The sequence below is a fragment of the Rhinopithecus bieti genome, unplaced genomic scaffold (assembly GCF_001698545.2).
Source record: "Rhinopithecus bieti isolate Rb0 unplaced genomic scaffold, ASM169854v2 scaffold_47952, whole genome shotgun sequence".
In the NCBI taxonomy this organism is placed as follows: Eukaryota; Metazoa; Chordata; class Mammalia; order Primates; family Cercopithecidae; genus Rhinopithecus; species Rhinopithecus bieti.
The window spans coordinates 2,216,750-2,233,966 of record NW_016820098.1 but is presented as its reverse complement, the minus strand read 5'-3'; the positions used below and the strand labels follow the sequence as shown (position 1 = coordinate 2,233,966).

The 17,217-nt window shown below is 42.7% G+C and overlaps 1 long non-coding RNA gene across 1 annotated transcript; it reads right to left on the bottom strand.

Moving 5' to 3' along the window:
* Positions 1 to 10,408: 10,408 nt before the first annotated feature.
* Positions 10,409 to 16,964, bottom strand: LOC108520204 (uncharacterized). Its single transcript, XR_001882853.1, has 2 exons — positions 15,013 to 16,964; positions 10,409 to 14,670 (listed from the first exon to the last, which is right to left on the bottom strand). It is a non-coding gene; the product is annotated as an uncharacterized LOC108520204 (long non-coding RNA).
* Positions 16,965 to 17,217: the final 253 nt, after the last annotated feature.

The window sequence follows — 17,217 nt, the reverse complement described above, 5'->3', positions numbered from 1 at the left end:
CTCTCTCTCTCTCTCTATATATATATATATATTTTTTTTTTTGAGATGGAGTTTCAAAAAAAGAGTTTCAGCTCTTGTTGCCCAGGCTGGAGTGCAATGGTGTTAGCTCACAGCAACCTCTGCCTCCTGGGTTCAAGTGATTCTCCTGCCTCAGCCTCCTGAGTAGCTGGGATTATAGGTACGCGCCACCATGCCTGATTAATTTTGTAGTTTTAGTAGAGATGAGGTTTCTCCATGTTGGTCAGGCTGGTCTTGAACTCCCAACCTCAGGTGATCTGCCCACCTCGGCCTCCCAAAATGCGGGGATTACAGGCGTGAGCCACTGTGCCCGGCCCAGAGCTATATTTTATGCACAATTTTAATAACTATTCTTAGCCTAGGGTCTGGTAAAATTATTTCCCCTGCTTTCCATAGCTCTTGCCTTTTATCTTTTTGGGATGGTCCTAGTGATTATGGCTCACTTTAATTCTTTTTAAATCATATTTTAGAAGTAACAGATATAAGCTTCGCCTTGCATCAAGGGCAAACTTTTCTCCTTGATTTGCAAGCCCTCCTATAATTTGGCTTCACCTTATCCGTTATTTGACACAAAATAACAACACTTATCCAACACTTAACGGAATTGCTTATTGTATGCCAGCCATGACTTTAAGTGTTCTGCACAGGAGCCCAAATAACAGTGGCTTAAGTAAGATAGCTATTTTCTTTCTCTCATGTAAAACTACAGAAATAAGCAGCCAAGGACTGGTATAGTGGCTTTGCTCACAGTCTTCAGGGACACAGGCTCCTTCTAGCTCACAGTTCCTCATTCTTAGGGTGTTGTCCTCATCCCCACAGGCCAAAAAAGCAACTAGAATATCAGACATCACATCCACATTCCAGGCAGCAGACTAGATGGTGCAAAGAAAAAAAAGGGCATAAGAGTATATGCCAAACTGGTGTGGCGGCTCACTCCTGTAATCCCAGCACTTTGGGAGGCCAAGGTGGGCAGAGCACTTGAGGTCAGGAGTTTGAAACCAGCCTGGCCAAGATGGCGAAACCCTGTCTCTACTGAAAATACAAAAATTAGCAGGGCGTGGTGGCACATGCATGTAAGCCCAGCTATTCAGGAGACTGAGGCACGAGAATCACTTGAACCAAGGAGGCAGAGGTTGCAGTGAGCCGAGATTGTGCCACTGCACTCTAGCCTGAGTGACAAGCAAGACTGTCTCAAAAAAAAAAAAAAAAAAAAAAAAAATAGTACATGTCAACTGCCCTTCCCAGGTAGCTGCCAGATAGCATCTGCTTATAATTCATTGGCCAGGCACAGTTATACAGCCACACATAGTTTCAAGGGAGGCTGGGAAGTAGAGTCTTTATCCTGGGCAGCCATGAACACAGCTGAAAACTGGGAGTCTATTATTACTATAGAAAAAGAAGGAAGAGGGTAGTGTAGGATTACTGACAGTCTCTGTCTCAGATATATCCAGTCACTTAATCCTCCAGACAATGCCTGCAGATAGATACTATTCTGACGCTCATTTTGAATATAGGGAAACTGAGGCACAGAAAGGCTAACAACCTTGACCAAGGTCATACAGCTAGAGTGAACTCAGGGGATCTGCCTCCGGAACCTGTGTTCTTTGCTCCCTGCCACACGGCTTCCATGGGCACGAGTCTGGCCCACTTGAGGCCCAGGAACTGCATGCCTATTCCCTAGCTGTGCCTTCAGCCTCTTCTCTCTCTCCAGAAAGCTGTATTCTGTTCCCTCTGCCTTCCTTCAGGGCTGGGGTTCAGGCTCTGCCTGCTCCTGGTTCTCACTGATGTCCTCAGCATCTTCCACACTGTCACATCATTTTGTGGCTTACAAGGCCTGAGAGGAAGGGCCAAAGCTTTTATGCAGCATCCAGGCATTCAAGGAGTGTATCGGAGGGATGCGGGCGAGGGCGCCACCACTGGAGGCCCACCAGTCATGCCTCCTCCTGTTTACCCCCAACCAAGGGATCTGCCTGACAAAGATGGCTGCCTATGACTCTGTTCTTTAGATAGGACCCTGAATGGATGTTAGGAGTTAGAAGCTTCAACTCCCTTGGTCTGGAACACAAACTGGTCCCCTGTAGAATTTGCTTAGCGGGGGCAATGCTACTACAGAACAGATGTGAAATATCATTCTTAGAACACAAAGCAACAACAGTATTCATCAAAGGAAATGATTTTTATTGTTACACAAAACATTTCTTATCAGAGCACACATAAATCTAGAGAGCAGCTGCAATTTCGGAACAAACAGATGAAGTATCTGTGGTGAACTGTGGAGTTGGGGAAAACAAGTCACCTTATTTTAAAATTTGGTAATGTGTTTACTGAATTTAAACAGCAATCAAAATCAGGTCAGAGTGAGAAAAAACATTTCTGCAGAAACAAAATGTTTTCTCATGAGCACAGCCTATTGTGATGCTCATTATTTTACACAGAAAGAAAAAGAACTGGGTTCCATTTCCTGGGCTTGGGAAAATGCAGCAAACTCCATGCCTGACCAAGGCAAAAAAAGGGCTTCCTGGGTCTGCCTCCCAGTCTCTGAGCTAATGTGCTCCCCAGCTGCCTTCTGAGAGACACATATACCAGCTGACACGCCCGGGAGCAAACAGCTCACCTGTGCATGCACAGGGCAGAGCCAAGCCGGGTTTATTCTCATCACACTGTCGCTCCCACAGCCGCTCCTTCCAGTACATTCTCACTGCTTCCATCGGGGCTGCTGTGGTAGTCTGCCAGTCTTCGGGCCCTCCTCCCCCACCCCACCTAAAATCACACTGCCCTTGAGGCTTAAAGGCTGAACTTTACCATCCACCCTTGAGGTGTACATTCTTACCATTTTTCTTGATCATTTTCAGAAGCAGAGGACACTCTCAAGTCCGCCCATTCCATTGTTCAAAGTTTTTCTATTAAATCCAAATCTATGTTTCTCATAACATCCTCTTGGCTGAGATATAATTAATTAATCAGTTCCCTCTTCTAGAGCTTTTTCCTCACATAGAATTCTCTTTCTCCTTGTGGCAGACTAGTAATTCTCTTCCACATTGTCTGTTTCACCCTTCTTCAAAGCAAGCTTTAGCTGAGCTTGGGGATACCGAGCATAAGACCGCATTTCTGCTGGGTGCGGCCATGTGACTAAGCTCAGGCAGATGTTATAGGAATAGAAGACATGTAAGCAACTTTCTGGCTATGTTTTTTTGTTGTTTTTAAAGAGATGGGGTCTCACTATGTTGCCCAGGCTGGAGTGCAGTGGTGCAATCATGGCTCACTGTATCCTCCAACTTCTGTGCTCAAGTGATCCTCCCACCTCAGCCTCCCAAATAGCTGGGATTATAGGTGCACACCACCACACATGGTTAATTTTTAATTTTTTTGTAGAGACAGGGTCTCGCTTTCTTGTCCACGCTGGTCTCAAACTCCTGGCTTCAGGCTATCCTCCAGCCTCAACCTCCCAAAGTGCTGGGATTACAGATGTGAGTCACTGCACCTGGCCTGGCTACGTCCTTAAAATGACTAGGTGGTACGTCTAGTTCTCTTTCTCCTGTTTTTCCGCCTGGGAGATGATGAGAACTGAAGTGGTCATCCTGAGCTCACAAGTGGAAGCCTTGTGTTGAGGAGGGCTGATAACTGGACTTGGACCACCTGCCTACCTCGACCGTTGTGAGAAAAGTTAACTGCATTGTGGTAAATCCTTTGCATTTTGGACTCTTTCTTACAGCAGCTTAGCCTGTACCTCACCTCCACTTACAAGCCTACTCATTCTGCAAAGATTTCACCAGCCTAGAAACAGCCTCTCCATCCTCTGAATCCAAAGCCCTTTGACCTGCCTCTTGTGTTTGGCCTCACAATTTACCTGGTACTACATTTGTCTGTGCACAAGTACACGAGTGTTACCTGCTCTTTGCAGGCCAAAGAGGACAGGGGTAAAATCTTAATGGCTTTCTATTATGTAATGCCTAGCATATTGCCTTGGATAATGATTGGTTCCCAATAAATGTGTTGAATGAAGAGGATTCTTCATTGTCTGTATACATGAATGAATTATAACAAAATTAGGGGCTAGTGATATTTGATTAAATAACCATATCTAAAAACTACTAGATAAGAGATTACTGTCAAGCTAGAGAATGAGGTGCCAAGTTGGCAAGCTACTGGTTTTTCTCCTGTTCAACATTCGTATCAGTGAACGATAGTCAATATACCCATTGTGCCTGTGGATAACACAATGGGAAGCCAAAAAAACAAAAAACAAAAACAAACCAAAAAACCCCACAGAAAACTAGATAAGAGAGTCAAAAATCAAAAAGATCTGTACAGACAAGAATAATGGATAAAAATTAAACATTAACAGAAAAGTTCCGAATATCAGTTCAAAAGTAAGCAAAGGGAAATAATGGAAGAGAAGTAGTTTAATTAAAGACTACGAAAAAGGCTTAAGGATTTTATTTCATTGGAAGTCCAGTATCAGTCAAGAATACAATGTGTTGGCCAAAAAATCCTAGTGCAATTCCAGGCTGAATACATTCATTCAGCAACTATTTATTGGGTGTCTACTAAGTGCTTGGTGTTGTTTGGAAAACAAGGATGAAGGTGTGGCCCCTGCTTTCAAGCAGCTTACAAAGGTGACGTGTTCCTTCTAGACTACAAAGTAGAAAGCACTTGGTGCTGCAGAGTAAAAGAGACCGGAAAGGTTAGCACATGTATGATGAATGGGAACAGCTGAGTTTGGCATGAGAGTGGGCTTGTGGAGAAGCACAAGGAATGATAAGGTAGGAAAGATATTTCAGTGCCAATCTGTAGTAGGTCCTTCGTGTCAGGCCAAGAAGATTGGAAGTTATGTGAAGGGATGAGGAAATGAAAGATTTTGCAGCCAACAACAACAACAACAACAAAAAAAAAGATGGTCAGTGTTTTAGGAAGATCTTTGGAAGCAGTCTGTTGGACAAACTGGAGTGGGGAGACACACACACACAGACTTGGACTTGGTATCATTTTAGAGATTGATGTTCTTGTTCATCATCTTCATTTTATAAGTGGAGAAAGTGAAGCAGTAGGTTTAAGTGATGTCCCTAAAGACACAGAGCTGACAGGGGTATGCAGAGGCAGAATCCAGGATGATGCTTCTGGGTCCAGTGGGTGACAAACCAATGGCAATTAGACCTTGCACAGTTGTTGGAGTTTAGAAAAGCTTTTCTGGAGGGACTTAAGGAAACCAGTTAAGAGACCATTTCCAGCCAGGCGCGGTGGCTCAAGCCTGTAATCCCAGCACTTTGGTAGGCCGAAGACAGGCGGATCACGAGGTCAGGAGATCGAGACCATCCTGGCTAACCCGGTGAAACCCCCGTCTCTACTAAAAAATACCAAAAAAAAAAAACTAGCCAGGCGAGGTGGCGGGCGACTGTAATCCCAGCTACTCGGGAGGCTGAGGCAGGAGAATGACGGGACGCGGAGCTTGCAGTGAGCTGAGATCCGGCCACTGCACTCCAGCCTGAAGACAGAGCGAGACTCCGTCTCAAAAAAAAAAAAAAAAAAAAAAGAGACCATTTCCACAGGCAAGGTAAAAAATATTGAGCACTGGAAGTGGAAAGAGGGTCAGCTGGGGGAGAAACTGCTCCGATGCTGTGGGTTGAAAGGGAAGGAAGCAAGGCAACGAGGACTCGGAGACAGGAGGTACAGCAGTGGGATGAATGGCCATGGGGAATACGAGGATGAAAAGCAACTTGGAGGAGTACCATTTTGAGTGGGGCCAATTGCTTTTTTTTTTGAGATGGAGTTTCGCTCTTGTCCAGGCTAGAGTGCAATGAAGCGATCCTGGCTCACCGCAACCTCAGCCTTCCGGGTTCAAGCGATTCTCCTGCCTTAGCCTCCCAAGTAGTTGGGATTACAGGCACGCACCACCACGTCTGCCTAATTTTTTTTTTTTTTTTTTTTTTTTGAGACAGAGTCNGACTCGGAGACAGGAGGTACAGCAGTGGGATGAATGGCCATGGGGAATACGAGGATGAAAAGCAACTTGGAGGAGTACCATTTTGAGTGGGGCCAATTGCTTTTTTTTTTGAGATGGAGTTTCGCTCTTGTCCAGGCTAGAGTGCAATGAAGCGATCCTGGCTCACCGCAACCTCAGCCTTCCGGGTTCAAGCGATTCTCCTGCCTTAGCCTCCCAAGTAGTTGGGATTACAGGCACGCACCACCACGCCTGCCTAATTTTGTTTTTTTTTTTTTTTTTTTTAGACAGAGTCTCGCTGTCTCCCAGGCTGGAGTGCAGTGGTGTGATTTTGGCTCACTGCAAGCTCCGCCTCCCGGGTTCACGCCATTCTCCTGCCTCAACCTCCCAAGTAGCTGGGACTATAGGTGCCCACCACCATGTCCGGCTAATTTTTTGTATTTTTAGTAAAGAGGGGGTTTCACCGTGTTAGCCAGGATGGTCTCGATCTCCTGACCTTGTGATCTGCCCGCCTCGGCCTCCCAAAGTGCTGGGATTACAGGCTTGAGCCACCGCTCCCGGCCCTAATTTTGTATTTTTAGTAGAGACGTGGTTTCTCCATGGTGGTCAGGCTGGTCTCGAACTCCCCACCTCAGGTGATCCGCCCACCTCAGCCTCCCAAAGTGCTGGGATTATAAGCGTGAGCCACTATGCCCGGTAACAGAGATTCTAGTGGGGCCCATTTTAATAGAAGGGGCACTGGAAATGAATGTGTCCAGAAGAAGGTAACTGGAAAGCAAACTGCAAGAAGGAGAGAAGGAACTGCTTAGTCTGGGAAAGCCTAAGTTATTTGCAGAATAGAGTTGAAAAGATTTCCAGAGAGAACAGATAGCTAGCGTCCTACATCTGTAGACCTTTTACAGAACTATCTTAACTGCCTCCTAAGGAGCTTTAGCATGGCACCAGTGGAAGGCACTGTTAGATGGCAGCAACGGCAGAGTTGTGGAAAGGCCAAGGGGCAGAGGATTTGAGGCAGATCAGCTCCTATCTGTGAAGCAGTGTAGTGGGAGGAGCACAGACTTTGGAGTCACACAGACCTGGGTTCTAGTCCCAGCCTACCTCTATCAGCTGTGTGACCTTGGGGAAGTTGCTGAACCTCTTTGTGCCTCAGTTTCCATATGTACAAAATAAAGAGGCTAGATTGGAAGACTTCCAAGATCTTGTCTAGATATAAATTCCTTCGTTCTAAAAGGGTGGCTTATGTGCATAAAATAAATAGATGGAAATACAGTATTATTTTCTTTGGATTTTGCTCTTGAATCTGTACTAATATTGGTTATCAAGTATGCACAGCCAGCCTGCTTCTATTGCACTGCATGATGGCATGTAATGATGGAACAGAGCTGACATGTTCACAAAAGCACTTTTCTCTGTGGGTAGGAGTGGAAAATAGTTCCATTTAGCTGATATCACTAATTTTTAAAGAAAACCATATGAGCTAAAGAGAACTGAAGATGAATGTGGGAGCTATGAGTCAACCATTGAATCTCAGCTGCATTAATTTTACATTATAAATGACACAGTTTTAAAGTTTCTTGGATTTTATAATACTTGAAATTTTTCTTTAAAAGAGTACATCCTATACATGCCAATACATGTTAAAAAGATTGAACATTTCTTCCCATTCTAAAGCATCTTTAAAACAATGATTGTGCTCTTAGCGATTTTTAATATAAAATACATTTCTAACAGTGTTATAAACTGCTAATAGCACTTTTGTGAAAATTGGCTACTTCATATAAAAAAAAATCCCACAGTTTTGTTATCTTGGTGGGATATTTTCCCCTTTTGAATTGTTTTATAATGGATAATGTTGCTTAAAACATCCAGCGTTTCCATGAGAAATGAAATATTCAGAAGACTTCTGGGTAAGTGATATTTATATACAGTTTCTTTAATCTTAAATATCTAACTCTTAAATAGCATATATGAGAAACTGTTTTCCTTTACTGTCGTAGATTCAAAGTGGCATCAAAAATTTTCAAGTAGGAAACTAAAATATAAGACCTAGAGATTATATAAGAAAGATCCATGCTGGCGATCCTTACCTCAAAGCAAACCAAGACCCAGAGGCAGAGAAGAATTTCAAAGCCTGACTTAGAGGATTGTAGAAAATAATTATATCAAATCAAAGCTTAGGACAATCTTGGACCATGGAAAGAAGAAAAGAACATTTAGCACATTGTTAAAAATAGATACTCATTCTCTTTTAACCGTAAAGTTCTTTAACATCTTACATTAGCAACACAGACTGGACCCAGTTTCAGTTCACTCTCTGCCACTTAACCATTCCAGGCCTCAATTTTTTCATCACCAAAATGGGGGCGATGTTATTTCCTGGCAGGCTAAGTGTGCAGCTGACATGAGACAATGCGTGTGCAGTCCTTTGTAAATCATACACCACTTCAAACACAGAGGTCTGCTGTTACGGGTCAAGACTGTCAGGAAAGCTCACGGTTAATGTGAATGACCCGGAAACGACTCGTAGCTGTTTCGACTCGTAGCTGTTTTAACACACGTTTTCGGTATCAAAACTGCAAGCGGGATTCAGTTTGAAAGAGCATTATTGAGAGAAAAAAAATTGGCTCTGCAGATTCCAACTGTGATGTGGTGCCTGTTTCTTGGCGCAGACCTCTCACTTAAGCTAATTAAAGTTCTACACAGGTAGAAAATGAATGCTTGACTTGAGATCTGCCATGTGGACCTAAAAGATGGAATTATCTATGGCTCTTTTATTTTGGTTAAAAGAAAGCAGCATTTGCTGTGTTTAAAAAAGAAAAGTGGGGGGAGGGGAATGTATGTGGGTTTGTTTAAATGCTGAAGAAAATTGTTCTAAGCAGCTGGAGGAATAAAAGGGAGGAGCACTAAAGAAAGAATGTGCTAAATCTAAAGATATAAGAACAACACCCAGGAATTGATTGAAAATGCTTTGGTGACAAGTGAGGCATGTAATGACAAGAAAGCAGCATGTGTGCATACTGAGGAGGTGCATGTGGAAAACAGGTTTCTCCTTTTAATTAGCTTTGCCGCTGGGATGACCTCCCTCCACTTTCTGTCCAGCTCTTCCATCCCAGAATTCCACTCTGGGTTCTTGTGATGTGCTAACGAGGCTGCAGCGCAGCTCTGATTGAGTGCGTCAATAACACTGGCTCAAGGCCACCTAGAGAAGTGTTCTCCCCAGCCTGACAGATGCCCTCTAAAGAAAAACCTGGAAGAGCACCAGCCTTTTTGATGGTGGCTTAGATACTTGAAGCTCGATGTCATTCTTTGGGTGAAACAGTTGATTCTTCCCTGCCTGGCCAACCTACAGCCCCTTCTGAAATTTAAATTTTTTCAGGAATATGTTGGAAAGTCTACTTGTTTTTCTCCAATGTCTGTCCTCCTCCTCTCTTGATAGAATCTCAGTTTTTACTGATTGTACAAAATAAAGACATTTTCCAGCCTTCCTTGCAGCTGGTGTGTGTGTGTGTGTGTGTGTGTGTGTGTGTGTGTAAGGGGAAGTGCTGGGTGCAGCCTGTGGGGTGCGGTTATTGCCATCCTACTCTTTCCTGCCTGGACCATGCAGATGAGGGCCATCCTGCAGAGATAATAAGCAATAAGATGGGAGATACCTGGGGGTCCTTGACACCATGGACCCGCCATACTCGTCTTTAGCTGCAAACTCTCACACTGTCATGGAAGATAAATAAACCTCAATGTTGCTTAAGCCATTGAAACTTTAGATCTCTGTTGCATACAGCTGAACCCATAGTCCAACAAATATATCTTCTTGACTAAATCTTACCTTCTTACTCTGAGGATTTATACTCAGAGAATAAATTTAACTTTGTCTATATCTGGGGTAAAAAACAAAAAACCAGCTCTTCAATAAATCTGGTTCTCTCCAAAAATATTTCAGAAAATTCATGTGATTGGAAAACTGGGCTACTTAGTAGAAGTAAAAAAAAAATTTTTTTTTTTCAGGGCATTGTTCGGAAAGCAAAGATCTCCAAAATTTAGTCTTCCGTTATGTCTGCAGAATGCACTTAGTACATGTTTGGTCAATTTAACGTTCGTTGGTGAACCTGGCCAGCAAAGCTTGCGAAACAGAGAATGTGAATGCACAGTGCACGACAGTGGGCTGAGCTTTGGACATCAACAGGGGAATAAAAATCAGTTCAGCTCTTGCTAAAATAGTTTTCCATTGTCTGAATCAGAACTGAGCACAAATGAGTCACCAAAGTTGAAGCTGCAAAACAACTAACTTGGACTAAGAGTCCAATAAGCCAAAGCCAAGTCTGTTATATATTATTTTATGGAATTATGGGGATGAAGAGGTTTTAGAAAAGAGTAATGTGGAAGAATCTATGTTAGGTTTGTGTGTATATCTCAAGAAGTTTTCAAAAGTTCATGGATAATGTATATTATGCATGTATTTCAATATTTTTTTTTTTTTTTTTTTTGCCAATAAACTCATACTACCTTGTTATATAACATGTCTGAATAGTCTAGGTTGAGGCTCTCGGAAGGGTAAGACATCAGCTTGAAAACAGCCCCTATGAGAGCAACATGAATTTTGCTAAAATTGAAGCAAGAACAAAGATGTCAAATTTATGGTGACACTTGAAAGAACAGTGAAATCACTGATGCTTTATGAAAACTTTAGGAGTATAATATCCCAAAGAAATCAGCAGTTTACAAATGGGTAACTCGTTTTAAGAAGGGATGAGATGATGTTGAAGATGAAACCCATAGTGTCAAGTCATCCATATCAATTTGTGAGGAAAAAATTCATCTTGTTCATGCCCTAATTAAAAAGGACTGATAATTAACAACAGAAACAACAGTCAACACCACAGACAACTTAATTGATTCAGCTTATACAACTCTGACTGAAAAAAATCAAAGTTGAGCAAACTTTCCACTCAATGTATGCCAAAACCATTGCTCCCAGAATCATCTGCAGGCAAAAACAGAGCTTTCAATGAAAATTGGAAACAAGTAACATTAAGATCCTGAAGCATTTCTTTGAAGTAACAAGAGATGAAATATGGCTTTACCAGCACAATCCTGAAGACAAAGCACAATCAAAGAAATGGCTACCAAGAGGCGTAAGTGCTCCAGTCAAAGTAAAAGTATACTAGTCAAGAGCAAAGGTCATGGCAATAGTTTTTTGGAGTGATCAAGGCATTTTGCTTGTTTATTTTCCGTAGGGCCAACGAATGATAACATCTGCTTATTATGAGAGTGTTTTGAAAACATTAGCCAAAGACTTAGCAGAAAAACACCCAGGAAACCTTCACCTGAGAATCCTCCTCCACCATGACAATGCTTCTGTTCATTCCTCTCAACAAACAAGAGCAATTTTATGAGAGTTTTCATGTTAGGCCCACCTTATAGTCCTGATTCGGCTCCTTCTGACTTCTTTTTATTTCTTAACAAATCTTTAAAGGGCGCCCATTTTTCTTCAGTAATAATGCAAAAAAAAAGGTTGCACTGACATGGCTAAATTCCCAGGTCCCTCAGTTCTTTAGAGATGGAATAAATGATGGTTAGTATCATTGCTCACCAGAGTGTCTTGAATTTGATGGAGCTTATGTTGAGAAATCAAGTTTTATTTTGTATTTTTATCTTTTATTTCCATTTTTCTACAAACTTTTTGAAGTCCCCTGTGTGTTTGTATATGTACATACCTAAGCTGGAGTATAACATCACTTTGGACAAAATTCTTTACATTAAAATTCACTCCAGAATAAAGAGGTTCACAACTATAGGTTTCAAAGAATATCAGAACAAGAAACTAGAGATCTCTCTCCAGGTTAAACATCATTCCCTTATCAATAAGGTTTGGATGTGGTTGCTCAAGCAGCTGTAAATTCTATATTTCTCCACTGATTTTGGAGTGATTTTGTCAGATGTAGGGTTAAACTCCATTGCCAGCACCCCTCAATGAACCCAAACAGGAATAGTCTACTTTTCCTGATTTCTTTTTAAAGTCTCACAAATTATCTTTTTAATTAAACATTCTATAATTTTTCCCAGGAAACAGCTTCAATTTTATTAGCTGGTATTGCCCATGAGTCACCTTTTGGACAACTGGGTTGACATTTCCTTGATTCCTGTCTTTTGGCCACTCTCATTTACCATAAACTTTAAGAACTTAGGGCTATGCAATTTTATCTGCATATCTTTTCAGTGCCCCAAAAGCAAATTTTTAGGGCTGAGAGACATATTTTGTATAGCTACTATATTGTGTTCTCTTTTAGCCATGTTTGTTTTATCCCTTCTAATTTTGAGAAATGAGAACACTATCTTTCATGAAGAAGAAATGGAAAGTAGAGGTTATTTGTTGATGTGAAAGGATAAGAGGTATCACATGGAATAGAACCTTTTAAAAGTGTTACGCTTCTCTAAAGTTTCAACAGCAGTAGTTCTCAACCCTGGCCACACATCAGAACCACCTGGAAAGCTTAAAACAAGACAAAAACAAACAAGCAAACGATCATGCCCGATCCCCACTCCAGAGTTCCTGATTTAATTGGTCTGGGGTGGGGCATGCACATGTGTGTTTTTAAAAGTTCTCCAGGAGATTCTAATATGCAGAGTTGAGAATTACTGCAAATCTAACCATTAGAAAAGTATAACCTTTTTTTTTAAAGGCCTGATTTCCATAGGCAATCTTGTCTGTTGTCCCATGAGTTAGGATGCAGCAAAGCTTTGATAAAAAGGGATTTTCAGGCTGTAAGTCCATATACTGATGGAAGTTCTGAGCAATAAGAGGTGTTGGCTAACTTAGCTCAGTGGTTCTGAAAGTCTGATTTTGGATAGCATCACTTGAGGAATGTATTGAAAACACTGATTTCTGAAGCTCCCTTGCTGTCCTCCTTAAAGTTCTAAATTGCTTGGGAACTGAGGCAATGGGAGGGGTACCAGCACCTGCATTTGTAACAGGCAGGCAGGCCAAGCAGTTCTAATGCTGCTGTCCCACTCTGAAGACCACAGCCTTACCCAATGGGACACACAGCCTTGAGAAGCATGGGAGACTACACCTTGAGCAAGATTTAGTATATTCAAAGTAAAGCTTTCCAGTCTTAGGCATGAATGGCAAGAACCTCACAGACCAGGACTGGCTTACAGTTCAGCTCTGTCCCTTGACCAGCAGATCTAAAAGGAAGATCTTATCCTGGGTCAGAAAAACAGATGCTGACAAAGCTGTGTTTTCTGAGGTTCCCAGCATTTCTGAGGTCTTTCTTTACCAATCCCTCCCAAACGCATTATTTTGTTCATTTCTTGTCAGCTGTCTTTACATTACTCCTTTTTAAATTTTTGATCTCCAAACATAATTTCTCTTTATATTGACCAGTACTCATTTGAAAGCTTCAGTTTTTCAGGAGTTGGCCTTCCAGCCAATTCCCAGCAGTTTGTGCTGTTCAGGTACCCTGCGAGGGCCTCTTGTCTGCTGGAGAACTCAATGAGGTACCTGAGCTACTTCTTTCTCATAACAATTACATGTGATTGTGTGACAGAACCGTTCTTTAGGGTTCCATTCCTCTTGCACCATATTCCCTTCTAGTTTCTGGCCATAGAATCGTAACTATAATTCTCGGAACTTTTCACTATCAATCTCATTAAAGTTAAGTCTCCTGGACCCCAGTGCCTGACTCCATTCTACCTTGGAGTGAGTTGCCTGATTACCCAGGGTCTCCCTGCTAGAACCTGGGTATACCTTTTGCTCTGTTTTGAGTTTTCACACCACTTTTTTACTAGTCACAATACCTCTTTTACATGTAATTGTAAACTCTACAATGATATAATTTTCCTTCTTGGTGAAAATTAGATAGTAGACCCTCATTTTTTTTCATTCATTTTCTTAGATATGAAGTTGTCAAGTCAATAATTTACCAAATGCACTCAGCAGACTGAACATTCTAGTAAAGGCCTAGAGAGCTGAAAAACATTTTTACTACATCTTGCCTCTCTCAGTTTGAAACTGGGGTTAGGAAACATGGCCCATGGATGGTAGTGGCTTGTGGTCCCTAGTTTTAAACTGTTCCCATGGTAGAATCACTTGAGTCTCTCTCTTTTCATCTCCATACAAATATTCTCCATCCCACTTCTTCATGCAGGCTTCTGGCTTTCTGTGCACTTTCAGATATTTTGCACATATACTGCTCCTCTGCTATCCTTTCTCTCAGGGCTTCCATATTCCATATTCCAATTTAGAACCTCCTTAAGGTTCTAAATTGCTTGGGAACAGAGGTAATGGGAGGGGTGCCAGCACCTGCTGTACACAGTCCTGAGCCCTGTGTTTCACGGTATCCAGGAAATCTTGATTTCTTCCAGGTGTTAACATCTCAAGTTCCTTTGCTTCATATTCACACTTGAAATCAGATATAACATTCCTTACTTTTCCTCCTGTTATTTTTGCATGCAAAGTAAGAGATTCGCCAATTACTCTGTGTCACACGTTTTCTTACCAATAACAGGGCTTATAGTTTCACTGGAGTAATTTTTCCACCCTCTTAAACTGCAGTTTAAGGTCTTCTTGGTGAGGTTACCGAATCTCTGACAAGCATATATTCTTTCCACAGTCTTCACAGGGCATGCTTCAGCCCTTGCTAGGAGTCCATCATTTTGCCATAACATTTGCTCCCAGGTCATCTGCTTGCAAGAGGCAATCAAGACTTTGGGAAACCCTTACAAAAGAAATGACAATAGTTTATTTTTGGCTCCTGACATTTTGTGCTCCTAATACCCAGTAAGCCTTTCTGCCCCACAGTCAGGATGCCTTAATTGGCAGTAAATGGTGAGGCTGTAACCCAGAAACAGACATTGTTACTTGTTTCAGTGTTGGTGTTAATGTCCCTGAGGCCTAACTGCTGACCTTGTCTTCCCTGTGGCTGTGGCCATCATTGACTGAGGAGGGAGAAGTCCTCTTCCTCCTACTGTAATGGTTCTCTTATTGAACTCCTCAAAGGCTGGCCTTGTTTAGGTCAGGTTATCATTCAGCATTCTTATAGGAACTTTGGATTCATTACCTCCAATCTAGGTCAGAAGACATCTAAGTGACACCACCCAGGTCCAACTTCCAAGGGTTTCCACGTGCTGATGGAAAACCTGTCTCCCAGTCACTCAATGTCCTGACTGAGAAGGCCCTGCTGATCCAGGCCTTCTCCACTCCCGTGGCTGGGAATAGCTTTTGTTCTTCCTTTTTGTTTGAGAGTCTAATCCTAGCAAAGTGGGATGAAAGTTATTAGTCCTAATGTTCTTTTTATAACAACTTCTTTCTTAAACAAATGAACGAACAAATAAATGAAAACTTAGGATTCCCTTCCAGTGATCATTTCTGCCTCCAGCAATTAATCATCTCTCAGTTGCCTTTCACAACAAAACTTTTGAAAAGAGAGGTCTATACATGCTGTTTCTACCTTCCCATCTCCCATTCCTTCTCTAATGCGCTAATCTGGCATGCATCCTCCCCAGTCATTTGCAAATGCTCTCAGGTCCCCACTATGCCCTCAGGTCCCCACTATGCCCTCAGGTTACTGAGACTTTTCTCTCATCTGGCTTGCCCTCCTCTTGGGGTCATTTAACTGAGTGCTCCTCTAGAAACAACCTTCCCCTGCTGCTTCTCTCCTTTCTTGCCTCCTATTCCTCTACTTAACTTCTGAATGTAGGGGCTCCTCAGGGCTTGGTCTTGGGCCCTGTTTTCTATCTATAATCCTTTCCCAAGTGATCACACTCAATCCTAAAGCTTTGAATACTTTCTACGCGTTGACAACTCTAGAATTTATTATCTCCAGCCCAACCTCCCTCTCAGAATCATATATGCCTCTGGACATATGTATTTCAAGTACAATGTACCTGACACTGCCACTTGTCTAATGGGCATCCCAAACTTATATTCAAAACTGAGTTCTTAATTTCCTAGCACATTCCTCTCAAATCTGTTTCTTCTCCCAGGTTCTCTATCATCTCAGTATATGGCCTTACCAGCTGATTAAGCCACAGACCCGAGAGGCATCTTTGATTCCTCTTTTTCTTTCATCCCATACACAGACGCCATCAGCAGGTCCAAGTCTCCATCTTCCACTTGGATTACTGTTATTACAGATTACTCCTCATCTGTCTCCCACCACCGCACACACTCGCCACCTTCCAAATGATCCTTGCACAGCAGGGAGAGTGATCTTCACGAATGTAAATCTGACCACGCTGCTCCCTTGCTCGGGACATTTTCCGCCCTTCCCATCGCATTTAAAATAGAGTCTAAAAGCCTCGCCGTAACTGACAAAGCCTTGCTGCATTTGGCTCCTGCTCTGCTCTAAATCTCATCTCATGCCATCTGGTCCCCTGGAGTGTTCCCTTCATTCTGGCACTTGGGCCCTCTTTCCTGCCTCAAGGCCTCTGTCCTTGCTTTCCTAACGCCTGCAGAGCTCAGGTTACCTGGCCTCCTAAGAGGAATGTGATGACCACCCTGTGTAGAATAGGATACACCTGCTGGCCTCTTCCGTGGTGCCCTGCGCCTGCCCTTGCAGACTATATACTGCACGAGGCAGGACCCTTCTATCATGCTCAGGGTTGCATCCCCAGTACCTGGCACGTAGGTGATCAGTACTGAATGAATATCTAGATGTGGGTGTTTCTGCACGTTGGATTCCTAAGAATCTACCTTCATATGCCACAGTTCCCAAAAATGGTATTCAAACTGGGGTCTGCAGCACTCAGTATGCTGTTTAGCTCTCCTTCAGTGTGATGGCCAGCTGTGGAGCCTGGCCCCTTCAGACCCACTACTGTCTTCAGGTTAAGGCCACACTCTCTGTCCAGGTCCCTGCCCTCTCCACAGCTGCTGACCTAGCACTGGTATAGTATTGGTCCATCCCTGCCCTGCAAGGGATTCTTCTCTTGGGCAACTTTTGCCTGGGGACACCATGGGCCTGTCAGTGGCTTTCTCAGAACTGTGCTGCAATATGAGGCTTTTCCCACCCAGCCCCTCCTTCCTTCTCCCTTTCTCCCCTCACAGGTATGAGAACTACATCAGGGTGTGAAGGCTGTCCTGGTCTACTCTTGCTATCTCCCCCTTTATCTTTCAAAAGTATCCCCTAATCTATTACATTTCTAATCCAGGTGAGGCAACAGCTTCCCAGGGGTGCTTTTGAACCTTGAAATATCAACACCATAAAACATGGTCCAGAAAAGCTAACTTTTTTTTGATAGTATGTATAAAACCATCTGTTCATTTC